We start from the raw sequence: 26152 nt of genomic DNA on the forward strand, positions 1-26152 counted from the left end.
CACACACACACACACACACACACACACACTGTACATAGCTGGATATTCTGATCAAAGGAACAGTAAATTCTACAAGCAGTAGTAATTTCCATTTAAAAATGACATGAGTTTCATTTGCAAATTATTTCTATATAAATGAGAAAAGCTGTCTCTTTAGAATGTTCCACTTGAATTCCAAAGCTATTTATATATGTGAAATCTAAGAAAACCATATTTTGGTCTACATGTGTGGGGCTAGGGGAGGTGCTGACTTGTCTTTATTAAAAAAAAGAACTTTCCTTTAGATCTTGCATCATAGATGCATTCTTTCAAAAGTAGCTTTCTTTTCCTTTTGGTGGTAGTGGGGAGGAGGCAAAATTCTCACCCCAGTCTTATGTTTTCTTTGCCCTACCCCCCAATTTTCTAAACACCACAACTAAATTGCCCCACAGGCCAGAGTTCAAGAGCAGCAGGCTACAGGATTCCAGTTGAATGTGTCAAATTTAACAACCTCCTGCTGCGGGCTGAGCCCTTGTGTTAACTGTGCAGAATGACAAATGGTTATGTTTGACAGTTGTTTATCCCAACCAGCCTTCTACTCTGGGAAGTCCATTCCCTTCAACAGCAGAGTTAAAGGTGCCAGGGCTTAACTCCATTTCACCAGTCATTCTGTCCTAATTCAGCTCTGTCTGCCCAGGTCCCATTATGTGATTCATCAGGGAAGCTAAAACAAATATGTAATCTTAGCTATTCAGGAGGTTGAGAATTGGTAGATCATGGTTCAAAGCCAGCCAAGGAAAGAAAGTCCTCAAAACTCCACCTTCAAATATAGCCAGCAAAGAGCTGGGTTGGAGGCATTGGCCCAAGTGGTAGTGTCAGCCAAACAAGCAAATCTGAGCAAGCTTGAGACCTTGTGTTCAGACCCTGGTACTGCCAAAACAAACAAAAATCAACCTGTCCTTCCTCAAATTATGAGACAAATAAAGGAACATATGGATGGAGCCAATTCTACAAGGATGCCTCCTTGCAGAATTAGATTAAGTGTATGTACTTGCTCATAAGTGACTGCAATAGTAATTTCATCAGCTTTAACCTGAAGTTCACCAACCACACAATTGTTACTATGTGTCTGTAGTTAGTATGTTATATGCTTATCATCCAATTCCATAAGGAAAATCCAGCCTTACAGATGTAGAAACAAAACCTTCAAGATTTTAAGAGGAACTTGTCACAGCCAGCAAGCAGCAGAGCTGGAATTAACAACTTCAATCACCACCCTCTGTGATGCAGGCCTTGACACCCACTAGCTTTGTGATTCTGTGAAACTGACCGTATTTCCAAGCCTCTATTTTCTCTCCTCTGAAATAGACATCTATTGTATATGAAGACTGAAAGAAATATAAGCAAAGCACCTAGCACAGTACCTGGCCTGCAGAAAGAGCTCAGATGTCACCTCATAGCAGTGGTATGGGTTATTTCTGGGTGATTGTTTCCCTCACCTCTATCCCTGAATTGAAATACTCCAGTATGCTCCCATCACCCTTGGTGATCAGGTAGCCATGCATGGGTATTGACATACAACATAGAACATTGACATGAGACATAGGGTTCCTGTGTACTTGAAGCTTCATCTTTAGTGTGGTGATGCTGGAAGGTGGTGGAGCCTTTGAAGAGCCAGAGTCTAGCGCAAGATGATTAGGCCACCGGGAGTCCTGCCCTTGGAAGGCATTCATGTAGCTTCCATGAGACTAGTTAGTTCACAAGAGAGCAAGACTAGCCCCTCTCTTCTTCTCACCAGGTGAGTCCTCATCTCACACTGCTACAACCATAACATGAAGCAGCCTAGGGGATATTGACCAGAGTTGGCATCATCTCCAAAACTATAAGCTAAATAAACTTTTTAATAAATGATTCAGCCTCAGGTATTTTATTACAGCAATGGAAATATACCCTTCCCATTTTGAAGAGACCAACTACACCACAGGATTTTCCTCCCCACTGCCCAGCTAAAGCCCTGCCTTAGTTCTATGCCCTATTCCCTGCTTTCTCTATGTCAGAGGTCTGCTGAGCATCTGAAAGGCTTTCCCAGACCTCTTGACTTCTCATTTACCAACTGTCTAGCCTCACTGTAATCCTGTGTCCCGGCTTGGAAGCATAATTATGATGATCTAATCCAGAAGCAGCACTGTGAGGCTCTCACATCAGATGGGAGGGGCCTGCTTGTTCCTTTGTGTTCTACCATTGATTAGTTCAGCTGCCTTTGACAAATCTCTTACCATGACTGCACTACATATCCTTGGAGTGCCCTGGCCCAGAACATCATTAAGATTCTCCCCATTCTCGTATTTGTTCTGTGTGAAGAACAAAGGGGAATAAAAGGACTATTGCAGAAAAAAAGATAAAAACATTTTGTGCCAGGACTGGGGTTTGAACTCAGGACCTGGGCTACTCACATCTGGTGATCTATCACTTGAGCTACCTCTGGATTTTTGATGGTTAATTGGAGGTAACAGTCTCACCAACTAGCCTGCCTAGGCTGGCTTCAAACAGTGATCCTCAGATCTCAGCCTTCTAGTAGGTAGGATTAGAGGAATAAGCCACCAATGCATGGCTCAGAAGAGATTTTTAAACACTAATGTTTTTATTTTCCCTCTGTCTAAGCTCATCTACTCTGGAACACCCTGTTTTCTTCTGATTGCCTATTTAAAAACAAAGGGACAGAAGGGAGTTTCTGGATTTCAGAATATCAGATTTCCAGTCTTTTCCCTAATGATTTGCACATGTCCTTGCAGACAGTAGAGGTGAGCTGAGGGTCTAGGGGGAAATTGACACAAAAGAACAGTGTGGCTGCTTCACTCTGTTTCATTCCTGTGTTCCCATGCAGAACAGTTTCATTTTTCTCTAAGAGATATAGGCTAGACATCTTCTAAGTAAAGTAGACTCATATGCCTAAGAGCCTTCGCTTTTTTATACCATACTCTTGAAGCTCAAACAGCTTCCTAGAGTCATTTGTTTTGTTTTGTTTTTGTTTTAGAAATTTGATGTTTTAGGACTGGAGGTATGGTTCATCAGTAAGAAATTAAAAGTTTATTCATTAGCTGGACATTGGTAGTGCATGCCTGTAAGTGTAGCTATTAGGGCGGCTGAGATCTGAGGAACATGCCAACTTAGGCAGTCTCTAAGACTACTATCTACAATTAATCACCAAAAAGCTAGAAATGGAGCTATGGCTCCAATGGTAAAGTGCTAATCTTGATTGAAAAAAACTAAGGGACAGTGTCCAAGCCCTGAATTCAAGTCCCAGAACCAACACACACACACACACACACACACACACACACACACACACACGTCCTTAATACTCCCAGAACCAACACACACACACACACACACACACACACACACACACACACACACACACACACACACACACACACACACACACACACACACACACACACACACGTCCTTAATACTCCCAGGAAAAATTTAAGAAATTTTATGAATGGAGGAGACAAAAACAGCCTCTTAATCTCTAATCTGCTTTTCTTCTTTGAACCCGTCAACTTTCAACATCCGTTTTTTTGCCTCTGCTTCCAAGAATGTCAGCTCCACAAGGACAAAGGTGAGTTTGGATCACAGCTATGTTCCAAGCACCTAGCAGGGGAACAGCAGATCACAGAAGACTGTTGGTATGTGGCAGGTTGGACACATGCTTTTTGCTTGCTTCTCGAGGCCTGTATTGGTTATTTGTACAGCCCTAGATTGACATCACAAATATCCAAATGGCCTTTGGCAGAAAAGAGGTTCCCCACCTTGACAAAAAAAAAAAAAATGCCTGGCATCTATTAGATAATAAACAAAATTTATAAAAATCCTATAAAGGGGGGCTGGGAAGGTGGCTCAGTGGCAGAGTGCTTGCTTCCCACATGCATGAGGCCTGGGTTTGATTCCTCAGCACCACATAACAGAAAAAGCTGGAAGTGGCACTGTGGCTCAAGTGGTAGAGTGCTAGCCTTGAGCTGAAGAGTTGAGGGGCATTGTCCAGGCCCAGAGTTCAGGCCCCACAACCTACCCCCCCCCAAAAAAAAAAAATTTTCCTATAAAAGATTTTGGCAAAACTGGTATGCTGTAAACCCCACTTTTAGAGATCTCACTCCATCTTCACCAGAAGAGACCACCATAGGGAGATAGTAACAATAGTCAAGGAGATGATAACATGCAAGGTGAGAAAAGGTTTCAGAAAATAAAACCTCATGAAATTCAGATTTCATTTTGCGCAACTCCATAAATTCCCACACACAGCTCCAGGCTGAAAAAAAAAAAATGGAGCAGTGAGCCAAGAGAGAAACCTAGTAATCTCAGTTTCCCTATCCTGGGCCATTTTCCTTGGATGCCATAGGAAGGTGGGTCTGTCACAGAACCCCAAGTATCAGAAAGAGGCAGATATTTAAGGATGCTCACAAGAATGTGGACACAGCCAAGCCTGTGCTCACTTAGTATTTGAATAAGCATCTTTATTATTATTATTTTTTGAAAGATCCAAGCATCCTATGCCAATCTGATGGTACCTTACCATTAATAAGTTGATGAGATAAGGCCTGTAGGACGGTTGATGTCATAAAAGATGACAACTCAGCCTGAAGTATCCTTATTCAATTCCTTTCCCATATAATAATTATAGGTCATGAGTCACAAGTGACACAAAAAGCAAAAGATTACTGCTGAGATTACTGACAATGGTCAGGACCCTCTCTAATTCTGCTGCCACTCTGCTGGCTGACAACAATCTCACCTCCACACTGCTCTGCTCTGCTCTTTGATTGTTCTCTCTCTTTTTCTCTCCCTCTGTCTTTTTTTTTGATGGTCCTGGGGCTTAAACTCAAGGTCCGGGTACTGTCTCCAAGCCTCTTTGTGTTTAAGGCTAGCAGTCTACCACTTGAGCCACAGCACCACTTCTGGCTTTTTTCTAAGTGGTTTATTGGAGATAAGAGTCTCATAGACTCTTCTGCCTGGGTTGGTTTTCAACTATGATCTTCAGATCTCAGCTTCCTGAGTAGCTAGGATTACAGGTGTGAGCCACCAGCCCCCCCCCATTGTTCTCTTTTACACTGACACATTTCATCAATTTAATAATTAAGGGTTTTGTTATGGCATTTCATACACATATGGTCATGTTACTCCTGTTTTTTCTCTCTTTCATCCTGTTCTCTAATGCTTTGAGAAAACCATTATAGCAAATTTCCAGCATGAATTCTTAATCATGTCAATGACTACATTCATTCCAGAGCTACTGAGAGAATGAAAAAGATGTCAAAACAACAGTATATATGAACGATGCCTATATACATGCATGTTCTTAATATGGAGTGAGCTAACTACCTATCAAGCAGGAAATGGTTTATCATAACCCTTTCAACAGCCCTTCTAGGGAGGTTCTATTACACCCATTTCACAGCTGAAGAATCTCAGCACAGAGATTGCCCAGGTCACAGTACCAACAATGGTTCTAACTGGACTCAAATCCAGGCAGCTTGACTTCAGATCATGTGCTCTTAAGCACTGCTGTCCACACTGGACTTGTACAATGCTTAGGAACTTTGAGAGTTTTTCCAGGTAGCAGAAATTCTTCTTGGTAAAAATATGCCCACCGGCCCCAGCTTAATATCAGCAGAGTTGATCAGCTGCATGGCGCCAGCCAGCAGTAACAAGAGAGGCTGTCATGCAATTAGCCTGGTGATAATTCGGCATAATAAAACCTGCTCTGAATCATTTAAATAGACAGGGAAAAGAACATATTTTTTCCCCTTCACTTTCCTAACCCTACAATTTATACTGCAGTAGGAAAAGGTGCTTAGAATCCCACTGAGGCCAGGAAAGCCACAAGCCTCTAGAAGAAGCGTGACAGCAGATTCATACAGACAAGCAGTGACACATCTTGTGAGACTTTTCATCCAGTCAGCAAACTTTTCCTGAGTGCTTGCTATGAGAGTGGCTCAGAGTGCCCAAGGAGTGATACCCACAGGTCCCGTCCCCAGGCTAGAATTACAATCGCTTATCTTACCAGCCTGTTTCTAAGAAAGGCAGTCCAGATGGCTGTTTAGTGATGCTCAGTTTCTGGACTACCAGGCTGACCAGGGCTTCCTGAGCCAGGCCAGGAAGTGAGTCAAATGACAGGAGTGAGATCCCAGAATGCACTGGGGCCCCCTAGACAACCAGAGAGGAAACACTTCTCCTGATGGATGTGGAACTCCACATCATGGCGCCAGATCCTCTGGTTTTGCCAGAGGCCACAAACCTGGATTATGTGAAACTCTCCAACTTTCAGTCCATATAAAACTTTTGTGGGTTTATACTTAAGTTAGATGTCACTCAGCTTCCTAAGTAGCTAGGATTATAGGCGTGAGCCACCAGTGGCTGGCTGTGGCTGTCTTTCTTAAACTGTTTTCTTTAAAAAAAAAAAAAAGAAAGAAAGAAAGAAAAAGAAAGATCTGGGCACCAGTGGCTCATACCTGTAATCTGAGCTATTGGAGGATCAAGGTTCAAAACTAGCCCTGGCAGAAAAGTTTTTGAGACTCAATCTCTAAGACAACCAGCAAAAGGCTGGGCTTGAGGAGTGGCTCAAGGGGTAGAGTGCCAGCCAATTAAGCAAGCTCAAAGCTCTAAGTTCAAATCTTGGTAACATTAAACAAAACAAAACAAAAAAAGTGAGCAAAGCTGGCTGCCAGTGGCTCGCGCTTGTAATCCTAGCAACTCAGGAGACTAAGATCTGAGGATTGTGGTTCGAAGCCAACCCAGGCAGGGAAGTTTATAAGACTCTTATCTCCAATTAACCACCAGAAAACTGGAAGTAGCACTGTAGCTCAAAGTGGTAGACTGCTAGCCTTGAGTGAAAAAGCTTAGGGACAGCACCCAGGCCCTGAGTTCAAGCCCCACAACCAACAAAAGCAAATTTTAAAAAGTGAGCAAGTAATAAGCATCAGTTTTTAATACCCACAACCACTAATCTTTCAAATGTTAATCACAAAATCTTAATGAAATTCTAAATGGTATTAGGTCCATTATGCCCCTAGTTAGGAAACAAAACTATTGTGTTCTTGTGGAAACACAATTCTCTAATAAATCACTAGCCAAGGTAATTTTTATATTGGCTGGGACTAAAAAATATTACTTTGCTTCCTTCTTTGCTCACTAGCAGAAGTGAGTTTGTAAAGAATAGCAGATTAGGGGCTGGGAAGGTGGCTCAGTGGTAGAGTGCTTGCCTGAGGCCCTGGGTTTGATTCCCCAGCACCACGTAAGCAAAAAGAAAAAAGCCGGAAGTGGCGCTATGGCTCAAGTGCTAAAGCGCTAGCCTTGAGCTGAAGAGCTGAGGGACAGCACCAGGCCCAGAGTTCAGGCCCCACAACCAGAAACCCCCCCCCCCCAAAAAAAGAATAGTAGATTAATTTAGAGAAAATAAAGAGCCTACCTGGTTTATTAGTTTGTTTTTAACTCTGTACACATCTAACTTGTAATATGAGTAGGTTTGCCAGGTAAAACCAAGAACATACTTTTACTATAGGAATTATTCATTGTTTATCTGGAAGTCAGAATTAACTGGACATCTTGTTTGTTTGTTTTTTAATTTTCTAAATATGACAACTTTACTTATAACTTACTATAGCGCACGTTTAGGGGAGAAGAGATTATTCACTTATCCACTTTATCACATTGCCTTCCTCAGCCCACAGATCTCCAACATTACACAATCTCATTACTGTGCCAACTGAGAGGAAGGAGCAGATCCAAACCCTTATTTTTGAGTCTTATGCTTGTACTAACATTTTCAGAAAGAACCGAATGATAGAAAAAACAGCTTAGGATGAAATTATCCTGGCAGACAATCCACAAAGGGAGAATCCATCTCCTGGCATTATGTTTACCAACAGAACTGTACCTGTCAATATTTACCTGCCATGATTCCTGTATGTAGTGATCTAAGTTAGATTTAATTTCCATCCAAAGTAATCTACTTCTTCAGTGCCTACTATGAATCCTATGAATGTGACTGGTAGTCCAGCCCAATTGGCTTGTGTTTAGTCCATGCCAATGGCCCATTGTTTTATCCTGTGTGTGTGTGTGTGTGTGTGTGTGTGTGTGTGTGTGTGTGTGTGTGTGTGTGTGTGTGTGTGTGTACGCGTGTGCACCAGTACTGGGGCTTTAAACTCAGGGCCTGAGTGCCATCCCTTGTTTTTTTTGCTCAAGGATAGTGTTTAACCACTTGAACCACAGCACTATTTCTGGCTTTTTTGTGGTTAATGGGAGATTAGAGTCTTGTGGACTTTCCTACCTGGGCTGGCTTTGAACTTTGATCCTCAGACTTAGTCTCCTGAATAGCTAGAATTACAGATGTGAGTATCCCACTAAATGTAGGATGTTAATCCCAAAGAATTGTAATTCCTATACCACTCAAATAGTCTATGCATTTAGAAGCTGCCAGAATATGCACAAATTATGAGATTTTAAAAAAATCTTACTATTGTAAAATTCCAAAAATAAAGAGAGGGAAGACTTCTCTCTATTTTATTAAATTTACAACTAGATGATGCCTTGTGAAAGCAGCCACAAGTATTCAAAAAGGAGAAATGTGACTTCTACTACTAAATAAAACTAAATCATGAGCTGAGAAGGTGGCTCAGTGGTAGAGTGCTTGCCTTGCATGCATGAGGCCCTGGGTTCAATTCCTCAGCACCACATAAGCAAACAAGAAAAAAGCTGGAAGTGGCGCTGTGGCTCAAGTGGTAAAGCGCTAGCCTTGAGCTGAAGAGCTGAGGGACAGCGCCCAGGCCCAGAGTTCAGGCCCCACGACCGGACCCAAACACAAAACAAAACAAAACAAAAACTAAATCAGATGCTGACACTGTGGGCTTGAAGTTTCCAAACATGAGCTCATTTTTCTGTTTGTTAATGTCCTGTGGAGTGACATGAATTTTTGACCTCTGATCTAACTTTGAGGAAGTGACAGAAAAATAAAGAATCATGAGCCAGAGGTTGAAAGGACCCTGAAAGCAAACAGCTTTGACCAGCCTTGCTGGTCAAGGTTTCCAGGCCGAAATCCCAGGTTGAATTTTACTAACAATTCCCAGAGACCAATGCTGATCTCTCAGATTCAGCCCTGTTGTTATGAAGGTGTCAGATATAAACTTGTGTAAACACACTCTGACAAGAAAGCCATTTCTGCACAGTGACCCAGACATGAAAGATCTATTTTTAGAAACGGCCACAGGCTGCTGTGCTCTTAGAAAGAGGGTAAGCTGCAAATGACTGGTATTTTTAAAAACATGTTTGTGTGTTTGGGCTGCATTCTCAAATGCTTGGGAAATAATAACTACTCACAACTCTATTTGAACTTGAAACTTTAAATTTTAAACTAGGCCAAAGCATGATACTGGAGACTTTATTTCCTTATTTAGTGGTGGGGAATTTAAAATCAGAGTATCAAGCTTGCTAGTCAGGTGCTCTGCCCTTGAGCCACACTTCCAGCATACAGTGCTCTATTGTGAATTAACTACCAAGTTGCTCACGTAGACACTGATCCATTCTTTTGTGTCTCCTGTAGGCCAAGGAAATAAGCCAAGAGCCATCTCCTAGTGTTTAGGCCACAAGCTTTAGTCAGTGTAAGAACCACTTGACATATTTGTCAAAAAAACAGACCTGCAAGCCGGACACCAGTGGCCCATGCCTGTAATCCTAACTACTCAGGAGGCTGAGATCTGAGGATCATGGTTCAAAAGCCAGCCCTGGCAGGAAAGTCCGTGAGACTCATCTCCAATTAGCCAGCAGGAAACTGGAAGTGGGGCTGTGGCTCAAGTGGAAGAGTGCTTGCCTTGACCTGAAGAGCTGAGGGACAGAGCCCAGGCCCAAAGTTCAAGCCCCACAACTGACAAAAAACAAAAGCCAAGAAAAACCCCCCAAACCAACCAACCAACCAACAAACAAAAACAGACCTGCTGGCTCCAGTAGCTCATGCCTGTAATCCTAGCTACACAGGTGGCAGAGACTTGAGAATCAAGATTTGAAGCCAGTAAGGCAGGAAAATCAGTGAGACCCTTATTTCCAATTAACCACCCAAAAGCCAGAAATAGAGCTGTGACTCAAGTAGTAGACCACTACTAGCCTTGAGCAAAAGGGCTAAGGAACAGCAATCAAGCTATGAGTTTAAGCCCTAGGTACCAGCATGAAAAAATAAAAAGAATAAAAAGAAAGACTAGAGGGGCTGGGAAGGTAGCTCAGCGGTAGAGTGCATGCCTTGCAAGCATGAGGCCCTGGGTTCGATTCCTCAGCACCACATAAACAGAAAAAGCCGGAAGTGGTGCTGTGGCTCCAGTGGTAGAGTGAGGGACAGCGCCCAGACCCAGAGTTCAGGCCCCATGACCGGCAAAAAAAAAAAAAAAAGAAAGACTAGAAACTTCAAGGTTCTACAACTAAGTAAAGGTTATATAAATTATTTTTGAAGCCAGAACATTTAAATGATGTAAAATTTTATTAGGAACATAGGAAGTTGTTTATGATGCAATAAGTAAAAAAAAAGCCAATAAAAGTAAATAAATAGATTTGTACTATGCTCTCCTTTTGTTAAAAAACAAACACCTGAGCATGAGTATATAAACAAGAATTTAAAATAAGGGGCTGGTCCAGGTATAATGGTACATACCTGTAACTTCAGCCAGTCAGGAGGAGAAAACAGGAAGACAGTGAGCTTGCGAGCAGCATAGGCAAAGTTGGCAAGGCCCTACCTCAAAAATACAACACAATAAATAGAAAATCCCTGAGGGTATGTGTGTCTCAAGTAAACAGGGTTTGCTTAGCACGTAGATGGCCTTGGGTTTAACCACCAGGACTGGAAAATAGAAGAAGAAATAAATGCATAAATTTAAAAAGAAGAGAAAAGAATACTCCAAATGATCAGCATCCTGATGTGCACAAGAAAGGCAAGGCCATGGGCCATGGGACTCAACCACAAAAGCAGCTCTGGCCAAGGGTGTCTTCCCAGTGTAGGCTGAGCCAGCTGACTTCCTCATTCCCCCATCTTCCTGTGTCCTATGGTAAATCCTTTCACTCCTGGGGCTTCAACTTTCATAACAAAGGATGTTTCTGGGAATAGCAGCAGGGAATTACCAAGGACTTCCTACTCACCTACCTCCAAGCCCACCCTCCTAAAGTTTGGGAAGATTGATGTGTGTGTGTGTGTGTGTGTGTGTGTGTGTGTGTGTGTGTGTGTGTGTGTGTGTGTGTGTGTGTGTGTGTGTGTGTGTGTGTGTGTGTGTGTGTGTGTGTGTGTGTGTGTGGTGTGTTGTGTGTGTGTGTGTGTGTGTGTGTGTGTCTGTGTGTAGCTGTGTATGACTGTGTGTGCATGTGTGCATGTGTGCATCAGATCTAGGACTTCTAGGACTTGAACTCAGGGCCTGGGTGCTGTCCCTGAGCTTCTTTTGATCAAGGATAGCACTCTACCACTTAAGCCACAGCTCCACTTCCAGTTTTGTTTTTGTTTTTTTTTTTTGTAGTTTAGTGGAGATAAGGCTGACTTCAAAACTTGATCCCCAGATCTCAGCCTCCTCTTGAATGGCTAGGATTAAAGGCATGAGTCACTGGTGCCTATTTTTATTTTTGAGACTGGGTATCATACAAGGCTAGCCTTGGCCTTGTGATCCTTCTGTTTTAATCCTCCTGAATTCTAGTATTATAGGTGTGTGCCACTACACCCGGCATATTTCTTCTATTTCCACAGTCTTTAGCGGCTAACAATTTCCCAATGGCTTTTTGTCCCTGGGCAAGTTTGATTTCTTCTAATTTTAATTTAGCTCTTGTTGGCAAGAATTTAAGCCCCAAATGAACCTTGAATTTTGCTCTGCTGCCACCTTATTAGACTTTGGTGTTAGAAAATGGCACTACAAAGGAAAGAGTACATTTTTCTCCATTCAAGGAACATTTGCTAGGTGCTAGTACCCACACCTCCTCAATAACCTTTACAGGAATTATCAATGAAAGTGTCCCAGATCTGAAGCTGAATTTTTCCTCTGCACACATCTTCATTGTCACACGGAGAGGTCTGTCATCCATTAGGCAAGATCTCACAAAAGGGCTAAGTGGCAAACCAAATTCTCCCTGGATCAAAGCCCAGGTACCTGCTGGTCACCAATGGCTCACACCTGTAATCCTAGCTAAAATTTATATTTTATAAAATTTATATTTTATAAAATTTATATTTTATAAAATTTATATTTTATATAAACCACCTAAGTAACATGGAACCAACCCACCAGTGGAAAAACAAAGCTCCTTCCATCCTTCCTCCTTTTAGTTATGATGGTGAGGGACAGAAGGCTCTGGAAAGTCCCCTGGGACCGTTCATGAAAGCCTGTGTTAGGTGTCCAGAGCTGGTGACTCCCACTTATTTGCAATCAATAAATAACAATGACTGACTCCAAGAAATACCTGTAAGGAAACATTCCAGAGAATCCTTTTCAAATGTTTCTTAGAAGCATATCCTTCACGAAAACAGCATAGCAACCTTCTTGTGTCAACAATAAACACATGGACCAAGCACTAGCCGCCCCTCTATAATTTTACACATACCACCCACTAAGCAAACACATCAGACTAGAGTTAGACAGCAGAATAAGCTGGTAGTGGATGAATAGCATGTTGCAAATGCATTCACAAACTGAGCTAAGCAGTTCAGTAACACCCTCTAGACTAAGCTTTGCACTTGAACAAATATAGGGGTTTTGTTTTGGTTTGCAGTCCTAGAGTTTGAAATCAGGGCCGTTCAATTTCTAAGCCTTGTGAGCCAAAGCTCCAGATCTTTTAGCTTTCATTGCTTCTTGAATATGGTCTTATTCTCTGCCTGGAATGCCTTGGACAATAATCTTGCTATTTATACTTCTCTCAAACCAGGAATGGCATGTATTTATCACCATGTACAACTATTGACTGAAGTGGGGTCTTGTGAACTTTTTTCTCTGGGCTGGCCTTGAACTGTGATCCTCTCAATCTCTACTTTCCAAGTAGCTAGGATTATAGGCATGAACATTAGGCTTGAGCAAACATTTTAGTGACAGGGCAAAGCACAAAGAAGCTGCTTTTAGAGGTATAGTTTGACAAAGAACAAAATAGGTTCTTTGAAGTTGCTACATTCACAAAATCTTAGGAGATAGGGAGCAATATACATAATAAGCTTTGCTAAACAATTGTCAAAGAAAATGATCCCAGAGTTCATCTGAAGCCAGACACAAGCAGGGATTCTTTGCCTGTTGGAGGTGTAGAGCCTGCTTAGGGATCTCAGTAACCTACAAACCTATTTTAAGACTTCCTCGGGACCTTAATAGGGATGCTTGTGATATTAAAGTGATTAAAAAAAAATAAAATGGGCCTGGGGTATAGTTCAGAGGTACAACAATAGCCTAACATACAGAAGGCCCTGGGTATGACTCCTAACACTACAAAAACAAAGTCATAAAAACACATAGTCCAGAAAAATGAGGGTACAACAATGGAAGAGTAGAATTGTCCAGAATAGGACAAAACTGTCAGGACCTTCAACAATTAGCTTTCCACTAAAGATGTGAACTGCAGGTGTTAGTGAACTGCAGGTAGTCCTTCCTGGGGAACCATTTCCCTACCCCCACCCCACCCCAAAGGTTCAGGGATATATGCTCAGGTTGTACCACATGTGCTCTCAAAATCCAGAGACTCATGAAATAGATGAAAATTCCCCAAAGATGCTCTGGCTCCAATACCTGGGTGAGGGAGTAAATCCGTTAGGCTGAGCATGCATAGCACTTAGCCTTGTTTCTTTCATGGATTGTCTCACATGAGGACCACCTAGACACCACAGCTGGCATGCAGGATGAACATGGCAACTGCAGTAGGATGGGTTGGCTTTACCTATTGGGTTCACAGAGCTGAGGCATGTGATGACAGCTTGGGGACAAAGGTTCATGAGGAAGGGTTAACATAAGGAGTGGCCCACTGAAAACCTCCTTTTAGTCCAGCTCCTCTTATCGGTAGTGACATCACTTATTAATAAGGGAATTAGCTGGAGTACTGGTTTGAGCTATCCAGCCAGCTGCTGAAGCAGCTAAGGCAGCAGAAGGGCTTGTGCCCAGGAGTTCAGGTCTAGGCTAGGCAACATAGTGAGATGAAACCCCATCCCCCCAATCCTGGAAGAAAGGAAAGAAGATGGGATGAAAAGAAGGAGGTGAAGGAGGAAGGGAGGAAGGGGAGGAGAGAGGGAGGGAAGGAAGGAAAGTAAGGAAAAAGAAACTGGAGGTGCTGTTGAAGAGGCCCTGCCCAACCAGCCACTCTCTGTAGTACAGAGCCATCAACAACAGAATTCTGTGCTACTCTGTCCTTGAGTACGTCATAAAGGATCTGCTCTGTTCCCATCTCTCTTCACACACCTTCAATTCTCCTGCAGTCACATTCCCTAGGCAGTAAGGAACACTCCCACCTTAGTCACCTAGTTATTGTATTTGTGTGATCAAAATTTAAGTAATTTTTAAAGATATCAAAAGAAACTGTGTGGACCAAGACCCAGCACCTCTGTGCAGCTCAACCCAGCAAAGCAGATCAGAGCTGGAGAAAGCAGCATTGGCCCTGTCATGGAGAACTGATTCATACATGATGATTATCAGAACACTGAAGAATAGCTTCAATCTCATACCAAGCACCAACCATAAGTGACAGTGATCTGTGGCCCTGAGTTAGGAGGCCTAATTGACTGATAAATTAACTGAGGCCCAGAACTTTGAGTACACAAAGATACCCAACATTCCCCCCAAAGCACAGTGCTAGGTCATGCTGGCTGATTGGTATCTGGGATCCTGAATGGCAGAACTTGTGTGATGATGAAGAGAAAGTTTCATATGTATAAAGGCTACCCACTCTGGAAGGTGACATTCCCAATAGGGGTTTACCGGCTCCTGGGTGTGGATACCCTGGAGGTCACAAACGCAACTGGAGGGCTCAACCCCAAGTTTGAGGTTGGAGATATGCTGATCCATGATCACATCAATTCACCTAGTTTTCTGTGGTCAGAACCCTCTCCAAGGGCCTAATGATGAAAGGTTTGGAGTTTGTTTCACTGCCATGTATGATACTTATGACCAGAGTATAAGGCAGAAGACACTGAGTGCCTGGGAACAAAGGGAGGAGCAGCGAGAGCTCCAGGATGGGACCTGTGTGATGGTGGTGGGCCCAAGCTTTGAGACTACCACTGAGTGTGGCCTGCTGCAGAGCCTGGGGGCAGATGCTGTTGGAATGAGCACAGTATGGGAAGTTATAGCTGCCCAGCACTGTGGACTTCAAGTCTTTGGCCTCTCATCACTGACAAGATCACTATGGATTACGAAAATCTGGAGAGGGCCAGCCATGAGGAAGTACTAGAGGCCAGAAAACAAACTGTCGCAACAGTTGTCTTCTTCCATGTTACAGCCAATATTCCTCTGCATAGCAATACCAGCTGACCAGCTCTAGAGGGGTCTGGTGCTTCTCTGACTATTTTGGCCCTTTGCTGGAGTCGTGTGCCTCTTCCTCTAGGTATTAGCTGGAAGGAAAGATGAGGACTATAGCCTTTACCTTCTTTTCCAGACTTGCCTTCCCTAGACCATCCCAGTACCACATCTTCTTGTTGCAGTTTCCTTCTCAGCAGTTCACTTGATTCTCTGTCCCGTAACAGCGGAGCCCATGTGCTACCACACCTAGGCTCTCCCCATGATTGGGTGTTCACCTTTGAACTTCTAGCTTTGTGCCCTCTGATCCTGAGTGGCTCAATTCTACTTCACTGGACCAAATAAACATCAGTCCAGTGTGTCTTGGGCTTTTATTTAGCACTGTCATATTTTGAATACAGAGATGAAATGTTTTTAAAAAATATATCAAAAGCACTGGGTACCTGTGGCTCACACCTGTAATCCTAGCTATTCAGGAGACTGAGATCTGATGATTATGGTTCAAAGCCAGCCTGGACAGAAATCCAAGAGACTCTTACCTTGAATTTATTAGCCAAAAGCTGGAAGTGGAGACACTGTGGCTCAAGTGGTAGAATATCAGCCTTGACTCCAAATCTAAGCAAGAACACAAAGCCTTGAGTTCAAGCCCCAGTGCTAGTATACTAAGAAAGAGAGGGGGGGAGGCTGGGTGCCAGTGGCTCATGCCTGTAATCCTAACTACTCATGAGGCTGACATCTGAGGATCACAGTTCAAAGCCAATCTGGGCAGGAAAGTCTGAGACTCATTTCCAATAAACGACCCAGAAAAAGCAGTAGAGGTAGAGTGCTGGCCTTGAGTAAAAAGAAGCTCAGGGACAGACGGTGCCTGGGCTGAGTTCAAGCTCCAGGACCAGAAAAAAAAAAGTAAAAAAATGCATTAAATTCTTGTACACATATTACACAGGTCAGTTGATTCCTAATGAGAATTCTCAGTCCCAGGTTATCATCAGTTATGATTAAATTATTGCATGATTGGACCTTAATTTCATAAAAATCTGCCTCCCAAAAGAGCAAATGGTTCCCCAAAAGCAAAGAAAAAGTGAATGTGTTTAATTAGGGTGATAAAGGGAAAAGTGATTGGTTGAAAGGTGGCATGTCCTTAGTGGGAATTGGGCAGTTTGGGGAAATATGAGTCAAACATGTGCAGTACTGACCCCTGTACTCTGAGCAGCGTGGTTTATCCTTGCTAGTAGTCAGTCTACTTGAAATGATATACTGATAGATTACAAGAATGTACTAAGTCCCGTTCAACTCTTTCTTTTTTCCCCTCCCTCCCTCCCTCCCTCTCTTCCTCCCTCCCTTTCTTCCTTCTTTCCTGAGCTTCTTTCATTCAAGTCTACCACTCTACCTCTTGAGACAGTGCCATTTCCAGCTTTTTCTGAGTGGTTTATTAGAAATGAATCTCATGGACTTTCCTGCCCAGGCTGGCTTTGAACCTCGATCCTCAGATCTTAGCTCATAATTAGCTAGGATTACAGGCATGAGTCACTAGTGCTAGGTTGCTATGTATCTTTCTACTTCATCTTAGTTCCCATCCGCTCTCTGTTTCTCTTTTTCACTTCAACTCTCAACTTTTACCAATGCTCCTCTGCCTCTGCTCCACATCAGGAGCTTTTCATCTTTCCATTATCAAGTTGCCGCCTGTTTCAGGTAAACTAGAATCTCCAGAAGGGACTCAAGTCATCAGGGTTTCATGATTGTTATTTTAACCTCCCTAGGTGATCATCATGGGTGGCCAAGTATAAGAAGAAAGAGTGGCTTTAAACCATTTTAACTCAAAACTGTAGAATTCCAAATATTTAGATACATTCTAAATTGGAATCATCCAAATATACTTGTTCTAATTCACATGCCCACACTTAGAACTGGGAGAGATTCCATCACAACTTCACTGTGAGCTCAAAACTCACAAAGGCTCCCACAGACATTTGAGTACCATTCTTTAGTGGTTTGGAATGGAATGGTGACTCCAGTTTGGAATACATCTGTCTGAATTAAAGCCATGTTATCCCAGGAATGAAATCAGGCCTTTTCTCGTCAACTCTCCTTCACTGAGGAACAAGAAGGCATTCCTTTGTGTGTGGCTAGTGTTCAGTACATAGCCAGTGAGCATACGTAATCCACTGATTAAATATAGTGGTTAGCATTAGATGCAACAGAAAAAAAAAATGTCTCATCTCATCAAAGTAAGGGAATCTTATTGCATACCTCTCAGGAAACCCAATAAAGTGTTACATGATTTTTCCATGGGAAGGAACAACTGGGTAGGAAATTAAATACTATCCTTCTATACAGTGATATTTAAGCCCAGAACTCCAGGGAAGCCAAAAAGCGCTCTGAGCATGGTCCCAGCAGGATAGAAATACCTCCTCAAAGCATACTGAGCAAATTCCCATGATGCCAAGCCTCTTGGAAAAGGTTCTGAGGGTCGAAGGCCACTGCAGCTGCCTCCTCCTCCTTCTCCCCACCACTTGCTCAAGTGGAAAAAATGTCTAGAGGGTAAGTTACCACCATTCTCAGTTGTACCGATTTGCCCTCTGGGGAAGTCTAATCCTGGCTCCAAAAAAAAAAAAAAATGGAATACAAACTGTATTACAGTTTGGGATTTCTACTTGTGTGCCAGGCCTCTCTCCCAAATTAACAACTTCAAAGAACACAAGGGTGTGTGAACTAGTGGTGGGAGGACCGAAGGCCCAGGACGTCTTCACAGCTATCAAGAAGGCACCTGTAGGTAAGAGGTATCATATGAGACAAGAGGAGCTCTCCACATAGTTTTGAGGAGTTATGTCACCCACTATATTGGCTGCCAGTCCAGAGCCTAGCACTTTCCTCTAAGGGACCTCGGTATGAACACATCACCTCAACAGAGGATAGTATGGAGCCCTTTTATATTCTGAGAGCCTGTTTTGGGTATTTATACAGAGGAAGAATATTTCTCATGTGGCTTCTTTGTCTAAATCATAGAAACCCATGGAGGAAGCCACATTTGTGCACAAAAGTAAGTATCTTATGCACAAAAGTGAGTATCTTGACCCTCAACAAGAACAGCCTGGTGGCTCACAATTGTAATCCTAGCTACTCAGGAGGCTGAGATGTAAGGATCATGGTTTGAAGCCAGCCCAGGCAGTACAGTCCCTGAGACTCTTATTTCCAATTAACCACCAGAAAACTGGAACTGGGGCTTTGGCTCAAAGTGACAAAGCACTAGCCTTCAGCAAAAAAGCTTAGGGACGGGGCCCAGGTCTGAGTCCAAGTCCCACAGCTGACAAGAAAAGAAAAAAAGAAAAAAAAGAAGCACTCTGCAATTGCCAATGAAAATCTCTGCCTAAAGTCGTCAGCTCCCCTTGCCTGCTCATTTGACAGTTACCTTGTGTGGGTGTGGGTGTGTGCAGCACTCTACCACTTTAGCCACAGTTCTACTTCCCGTTTTTTGGTGGTTAATTGGAGATGAGTCTCACTGGACTGTTGTTGTTGGGGGCGGAGAGGGGAATGGGATGGCTTTAAACCACAATTCTAAGATCTCAGCCTCCTGAGTAGCTAGGATTGCAGGCATGAGACACTTGTACCTGGTTGATGGCTATCTTTTAACATCTAAATTTTGCCAAGGCAGCATATTATTCATTACTTAGCACCTATCTTCAAGCACCTCATCTGTCACTACTGCCTGTGTAATTCACAAGCTCATTCAAGCTGATGAATTCAGAGCAGCACCAGAAGGTGTGAAGCCTGGTTGAGAAAACCCTTTCTATGTTGTGTCCCAAACTCTTCCATCTTAAGACAACATGTTATTTTGTTCAAAACCCATTTTCAATTGAGCACTTCACAACTACATGTCCTCTTAGCAAAAGGGTTAGAATCAGCACCATTACAATCTACATGTTTTTATTTGCATAAATGGTCCAATTAGTGGCACTGAATAAAATAATCATACAAGAACCAAGTCAGGAAATTTTGTTTGTTATTTATTGCCAGTGCTGGCATTTAAACTCTGGACCTCATGCCTGTTAGGCTTGTGTGTTCATCTAGGGCTCTAATGCTCACTTGATACATACTTTGAGCTTGGCTTTTGCTGGGTATTTTGGAAATTGAATCTTGTAGACCTTTCTGCCTAGCTGTTTCAAACTCAGGATCTTACCTCCTAAGTAGTTAGGATTGTAGATATGAGCCCCCGGCACCTGGCTAGTCAGGTCCATTTTTTATTGGCATAGAATAATTATACAAAGTGAAGGGTTTCTTACCTGCATATTATTTGATCATATTTACCCCTCTATCTCTCATTCCAATTCCCCCTCAAGCCCTCCCTTTCTTACAGATTTTTCTATGGGTTTCATTATGACCTTTCATTGTACATATATTATTCTTTGACCATGTTCTTCCTCTCTCTCCTCCCCTTTTCTGCTCTTACCTCCCTGAGGCTCTTCTACCCCATAGGTCTCCACTTATATTAATGACTTACTTTCTTTTTTTTTTTTTTTCCTTATCTCAGCTCTAGATTCCATATATGAGAAAACATGCTTTGTCTTTCTGAATTTCATTTATTTAGCTTAACATGAGTATTTCTGGCTCCATCCATTTTTCTACAAATATCATAATTGAATTCCTCTTTATGGCTGAATAATATTCCAATAATATTGAATAATAATAATACACCACTGTGTGTGTGGGGGGAGATTTTCTTTCCCCATTCATCTGCTGTTGGGCACCAAGGCCATTCCATAGACTGGCTACTGTGAATAGTGCTGCTATAAACATGGCTGTGCAGGTGTCTCGACTGCATATTGTTTACATTCCTTCAGATGTATGCCCAGGTGAGGAATAGCAGGATCACATATTAGCTCTACGTAAACCCTCCATATTGATTTCCATAGTGATTGCACTAATTGACATTTCCACCCACAATATATTAATTCACCTCCTCCATCGTCACCAGCATTTGTTTTTGTCTGTTCTCTTAATGGCTACCATTCTGCAGTTAGGTAAATTTTGCTTGAACTGAGACTGTACGATAGACTATTCCTCACGGAATATAGATTTCAGATTTCATTACAGTGAAGTATTTTCATATAAGCTATCAGTACCATATAGCAATTCAGTATGGAAATGTTATTATTTATTGCTTCCATATTAAGAAAAAAACTTACAGAGGCTAATGATGTGTGCCCAGAGCACTACAACCAGCACACAGCAAAGCTAAGATTAGAATCCAGTCTGAGGATCACGGTTCAAAGCCAGCCCAAGTAGGAAAGTCCGTGAGACTATTATCTCCAATAAACCACCAGAAAACCAGAAATAGCACTGTGGCTCAAATAGTAGAGTACTCGCCTTGAGCTGAAGAGATGAGGGATAGCGCCCAGGCCCAGAGTTCAAGCCCCACGACCAAAAAAAAAAAGAAAGTTTCATTCAATTTTCTTTTAAAACTATTAATGAATTATTTCCTTAAAGTGTTTTAAAACATACAGCAGGGGTTGTTAAGGTTTAGATCTGAATATATACGCTGAAAAAAGCCCATGTGTTAAAATCTTTTTTTGTTTGTTGACAATTTTGTATTGTTATTTATAAAGGTGATGAGCAGAGGGGTTACAGTTACAGAAGTCAAGTAATGCGTACATTTCTTTTTGGACACTGTTACCCCTTTCACTCTCTCTCAGTTTTTCCCTCCCATCCCCACCTACAAGTTGTATAGCTCATTTTCAACATAGTGTCTAGTGAGTACTACTGCTTCATTTGTTCATCCTTTGTCCTCCATTTCTGTGCCTCCCCTTAGACTCCCAAAGACATATAAGCGAACAAGCAAAACAAAAAGAAAAGAAAACCCTCTTGTTTCCATTTCCTGGAGTTCATTTCAATAAATATTATTTTATATGATCAGATGCATGTGGTGACATCTCTGTCCAGGGTAGCAGTGTTTATTTTACAGGCAGGCCTTTAGAAAGTAACTGGATGGTGAGAGATCTGACCTCATTGATAGATTGATCCATATATGACTGTCTAACTTCCCTGTGTATAGGCTGGTACTAGGGCTTGAACTCAGGGTTTTACATTCTCACTTTTTCCACACATAGCTGGTGCTCTACCACTTGTGTCACACCCCTTCTTAAGTCTTTCTGCTGGCTAATTGACGGACTTTTCTGCCTTGGTTGGCTTTGAATCATGATCCTCAGATCTCAGACCCCTGAGTGAGTAGCTAGGAGGACAAGTAAGAGCTACCAGCATGTGGCATGGATGTATAATTTTAATAGACTACTAACAGGTGCGGGAACTGGAGGAGGAGGGACTTAGTTGGAGGAAGTCAGTCGCTGGAGGCACATCCTTGAAGGATATATTCTGTCTCTAGCCTCTTCTTTCTCTCTTTGTTTCCTGGCCACCATGAGTTGAGCGGCTCTGCTCTGCCATGCACCTTTGGTCAGGACACTCTGCCTCACCTCAAGCAACAGAGCCAAGTGACCCAGGACTGAACGTCTGAAACTGTGAACTCAAACAAGTATTTCTTCCTTTAAGTTAATTTTCTTAGATATTTTTCTCACAGCAATGGAAAGCTAACCCAAAGATTAGTCAGGGCAATTGCTCTAAGAATATAGTTGTGTTTTTAGGGGACAGTTAGATAAAGGTGTGGGAGATAGCAAAACAGTGTGAAGTATGTGGGGAAGGGCTACATTCTAAGGAATGTTTTTTAATAAACTGAAACCCTATATTGTAAAAATGAACTTATTTGCCCAACCCTTTTATATTAATAGTTAATAGAGTTAATTTTGTACCCAATAAGAGGGCTTTAAACAGCACTCACTCATTGCTTCTTTGAAGATCATTGACTAGCAAATCCTGGGCAAGTTGCAGTTTCACAACTTAATCTAGAAATAAAAAGGTCACAGGAATCTGACACAGAGGTAGCAAATGTGTGAGCCAGACATTCCATTCCATTCCAATATGTCATCCCACCCAGTTATAAAAAAAGAACCATCAGAAATGTGGGATGGTTCCAAGAGAAGGGTAGGAGTAGGGGCTGTGTGGGTCCCAGGGCAGTGGTATACTTAGTTTCAGCACCATTTTTATGAGGATGGTTGAAGTTTTATTTCAGGTGCTGATGCAGAAACGCAGGGCAACTGGAGGACCAAAACAGCACAGTGTATTTTCCATAATTCTGCAGGAAGTTCAGGATCAGTAGAGTATTGCCTCTGTGTTTAAAATATTGTCCTACCTGTTGCAACAATGAGAAGTACAAGGTCATGTCGAAAACGAGCTTTACAACGTTGGGGGGGGGAGGGGGGAGGATTGGGTGGTGGAGAGGTGGGGGGAGGTAGGGAAGGGATGTGAAGGGTAAACAAAGGAGGAGGCTGCAATGCTTGATAAGAAATGTATACTAGCACAGGCCTCAGGACTAGCATGCACACACACACACACACACACACACACACACACACACACACACACACACAAAGCCTGGACACTAGCACAGGCCTCAGGACTAGCATGCGTGCGCACACACACACACACACACACACACACACACACACACACACACACACACACACACACACACACACACACACACACACACAAAGGCAGTCTGGTCTTTTTCTGGCTTGCTTTTTGTTTTTTAGCAGAATAAGTATTCTAAAACGAGGATACCATGGATGGAAGGCTGTGGTGCATCACCCCACTACTTCGGGAAGGTGCCCTCAGACCCCCAAAACTTGGATTCTAATTCTAAGCTCATTCAGGTGTTCATAGGCAAGTCCCTACATGTTATCAGATGCTGCTTCTTTATTTCTACCTTCAGGCAGACCCATGGGCTGAAAGTCACAAGACCTGGGTTTTCATTCCAGCCTTACACAGCAAGATCACCACATATTTTAGACAGATGCTTGCAATTTTTATCTATCTACATATTCATTTCTCACCAGCTTTTTCTCCCAGTAAAATGGATGGAATACTCTCTTTTTCTCTCTCTCTCCCTTTCTTTCTTCCTTCCTTCCTTTCCTTTCTTTCTCCATCCTTCCTTCCTTCCTTTCTTCCTTCTCCTTCCTTTCTTCCTTTCTCCCTCCCTCCTCTCCCTTCCTTTCCTCCCTTCCTTTTCCTTTCTTTCCTCCCTTCCTTCTTCCTTTCTCCCTCACTTCCTCTCTCCCTCCCTCTTTCTTTCTTCCTTTCTTTCTTTCTTCTCTCTCCTTCTCTCCCTCCCCTCCCCAAAGCCTTTCTAATAGATCGTCAACTCAGAATAAATGGGAAGTAGGAAAGTTCTATCCAACGTGAGGAGACTGTGAGGGGTTTAGGAATCCCACTTTGCAAAGGAGCTCAGTTTCCCTCTCTGCTCTGAATGAAGGATGTGCTCTCCTCTGCCCAGAGAGATCATTACCCCACTAGAGTCCTCTTGTTAACTAAGACACCACTCCCATGCTCCACTCTGGAGATTAATGTGGACCTTCTCAAAGAGGTAATTTACCTAACAAGTATATTTTCAGGTAAAACGCTGTACTTACCACACTAAGCACTGTACCCAGGTATTTCTCAGTTTTAAGCCTCACAGAGATTATTTGCCTAAAATCACAGAGCAAGTACCTAATGCTATGAGCTCTCAAGCCCTGGCAATCACAACCTTTACCACTATCCCCTCCCTCCTGTGAGTTTTGTGTGGCTTACATGTAAGTCTTGTTAAAAAGTACAAAACAATTATCATGAAAAATACCAACTAAAAACTAAAACCCACTAATACCAAGTTTAGGAATATTTGGCAAAAATAGCATCTTCATGTCCTTTTTGTTTGCTTTGTATTGTTTGAAGTAGGGTCTTGCTATGCAGGCCAAGCTAGCCTTAAACTAATAATCCTCCTGCCTCAGCTTCTCAAGTGCTACTGTTAAAGGCTTGTTCTACCATAGCTAACTAAAGATAGCATCTTGATGCAGAAGTATGGGAAGTTGAGTCTCCCAAGGAAAATAGGGAAGAGAAACCTTGCATGTTGGCACACACCTGTAATCCTGGCATTTAAGAAGACAAAGGAGAGTTCAAGGCCAGGCTGAACTACATAGTGAGACTGTATGTCCCCCCCCACCCAAAAACATGGGAAATAGATCAGAATTGGCAGAGCACTGAGAGGCGTTTGTGAGGCCCTAAATCTGATCTCCAGAACTGCAAATAAATTTGTGTTTGTGTGCGTTTGTGTGTGTGTGTGTGTGTGTGTGTGTGTGTGTGAACACACAGGAGTTAACTCCAGTCTCTTCTGGGGGGGGGGGGGGGTAACCTTTTTTTTTTTTTTTTAAATTTAGGCTTTAGATGACCTCTGAGCACCAGAGAACATTTCCAATATTAAAAGTACCCAGTAGCCAGGTGCCAGTGACTCACACCATCAGTGGCTCACACCTATAATCCTAACTACTCAGAAAGCTGAGATGTGAGGATTCCAATTCAAAGCCAGACTAGGCAAGAAAGTCTGTGAGACTCTTATCTCCAATTAACCACCAAAAAGATGGAAGTGAAGCCATGCTTCAAATGTTAAAGCACTAACCTTGAGTAAAAACGCTAAGTTACAATGTTCAGATGCTCTCTTAAAGCCCCAATACTCCACCCTACCACAAAATGTCTAGCACCACACTCAGGGATTCAAAATTAAAGCCGAAGGCCATTCCTTTGCCTGCCAGTTTCCATTCTAAAGGTTATATGATCCTCAAGTATTTTACACATATCTGTCAAATAAAATCTCTCCTGATCTCACAGAGAAGATTTGGAGTCCTGACTCTTCATTTGTGTCTATGTCTGCTTTATAAATTCAAATACTTCTTACTGTCTTTGCAAGCACAAGGTCTTCCTCCAATAGGGAGATGTTTAAGTCTATTTTTTGGCCTACTTATTTTTACCATTTCTTCTTCTAGTATCCACCCCAGCTTCCCTCTTTGTGTAGCAAGCAGCTATATCACACTGACCCATTCTCTCTCTCTCTCTCCTCCCTCCCTCCCTTCTTTTCCCCTTCCCTTCCCACTTCCAGAGAGGCTGAGCTCTGCCCTCTTCATGGGTCAGCGGATCTCCCAAGGTCTCTGACCCACAACTCACAGGAGACTATGCAGTCTCTTGTCACTGTGGCCTTTTAAGAAGTTGTTTCTACTTTTCATTGTTTTTAGTCATTGGGTAGGATCCCCCCCCCCAACTTCTATAAACACCAGTACTCTGTTACCATTCTTAGCATTTTTATGACAGACATGAAAACCTCACAGGTGTTGCCTTCACCCACCGAACATAACTTCACAAGAGAGAGGTAGAGCTGAGCTGAAGCTGATGATACATAAATTTTGATTGCACAAAAGACTTCTCCAGGTAACACACACACACATACACATACACTACTATTACTACCACTACTACTACTACTATTACTATTACTACCAAGGGAGTCATCCTAATCTTTTTTCTAAATGTAAAGATCCCTTAGGGGGGGAAAAAGAGAACTAGTACATGAAATATCACAATTCAGTCGATCATTAAATGAAAGGTATAAAATTTCAGAAAGGAAAGATAAATAAGATTTCTCAGGGATTAGTGACAGCTCTACTAAAACCAGTCTAATCCAGATCTCTGAAAGGTAGAGGACAAATTGTGCACCTAAAGCACATTTGTTCACAATTCTTGTCTCTAAGTGTGTATGAGAAGACAGGCTCCTC

At 42.5% G+C, this 26152-nt stretch overlaps 1 protein-coding gene and 1 pseudogene across 2 annotated transcripts in view; one reads left to right on the plus strand and one right to left on the minus strand.

The window, feature by feature from the left end:
- The window catches only part of Shroom3 (shroom family member 3), a 310920-nt gene that overhangs the window by 184665 nt on the left and 100103 nt on the right, over nt 1–26152 (minus strand). The window lies entirely within an intron of this gene.
- On the plus strand, nt 14610–15485 carry LOC138820918 (purine nucleoside phosphorylase pseudogene; annotated as a pseudogene).

The sequence above is a fragment of the Dipodomys merriami genome, unplaced genomic scaffold, assembly GCF_024711535.1.
Source record: "Dipodomys merriami isolate MVZ:Mamm:240054 unplaced genomic scaffold, mDipMer1.0.p SCAF_9, whole genome shotgun sequence".
In the NCBI taxonomy this organism is placed as follows: Eukaryota; Metazoa; Chordata; class Mammalia; order Rodentia; family Heteromyidae; genus Dipodomys; species Dipodomys merriami.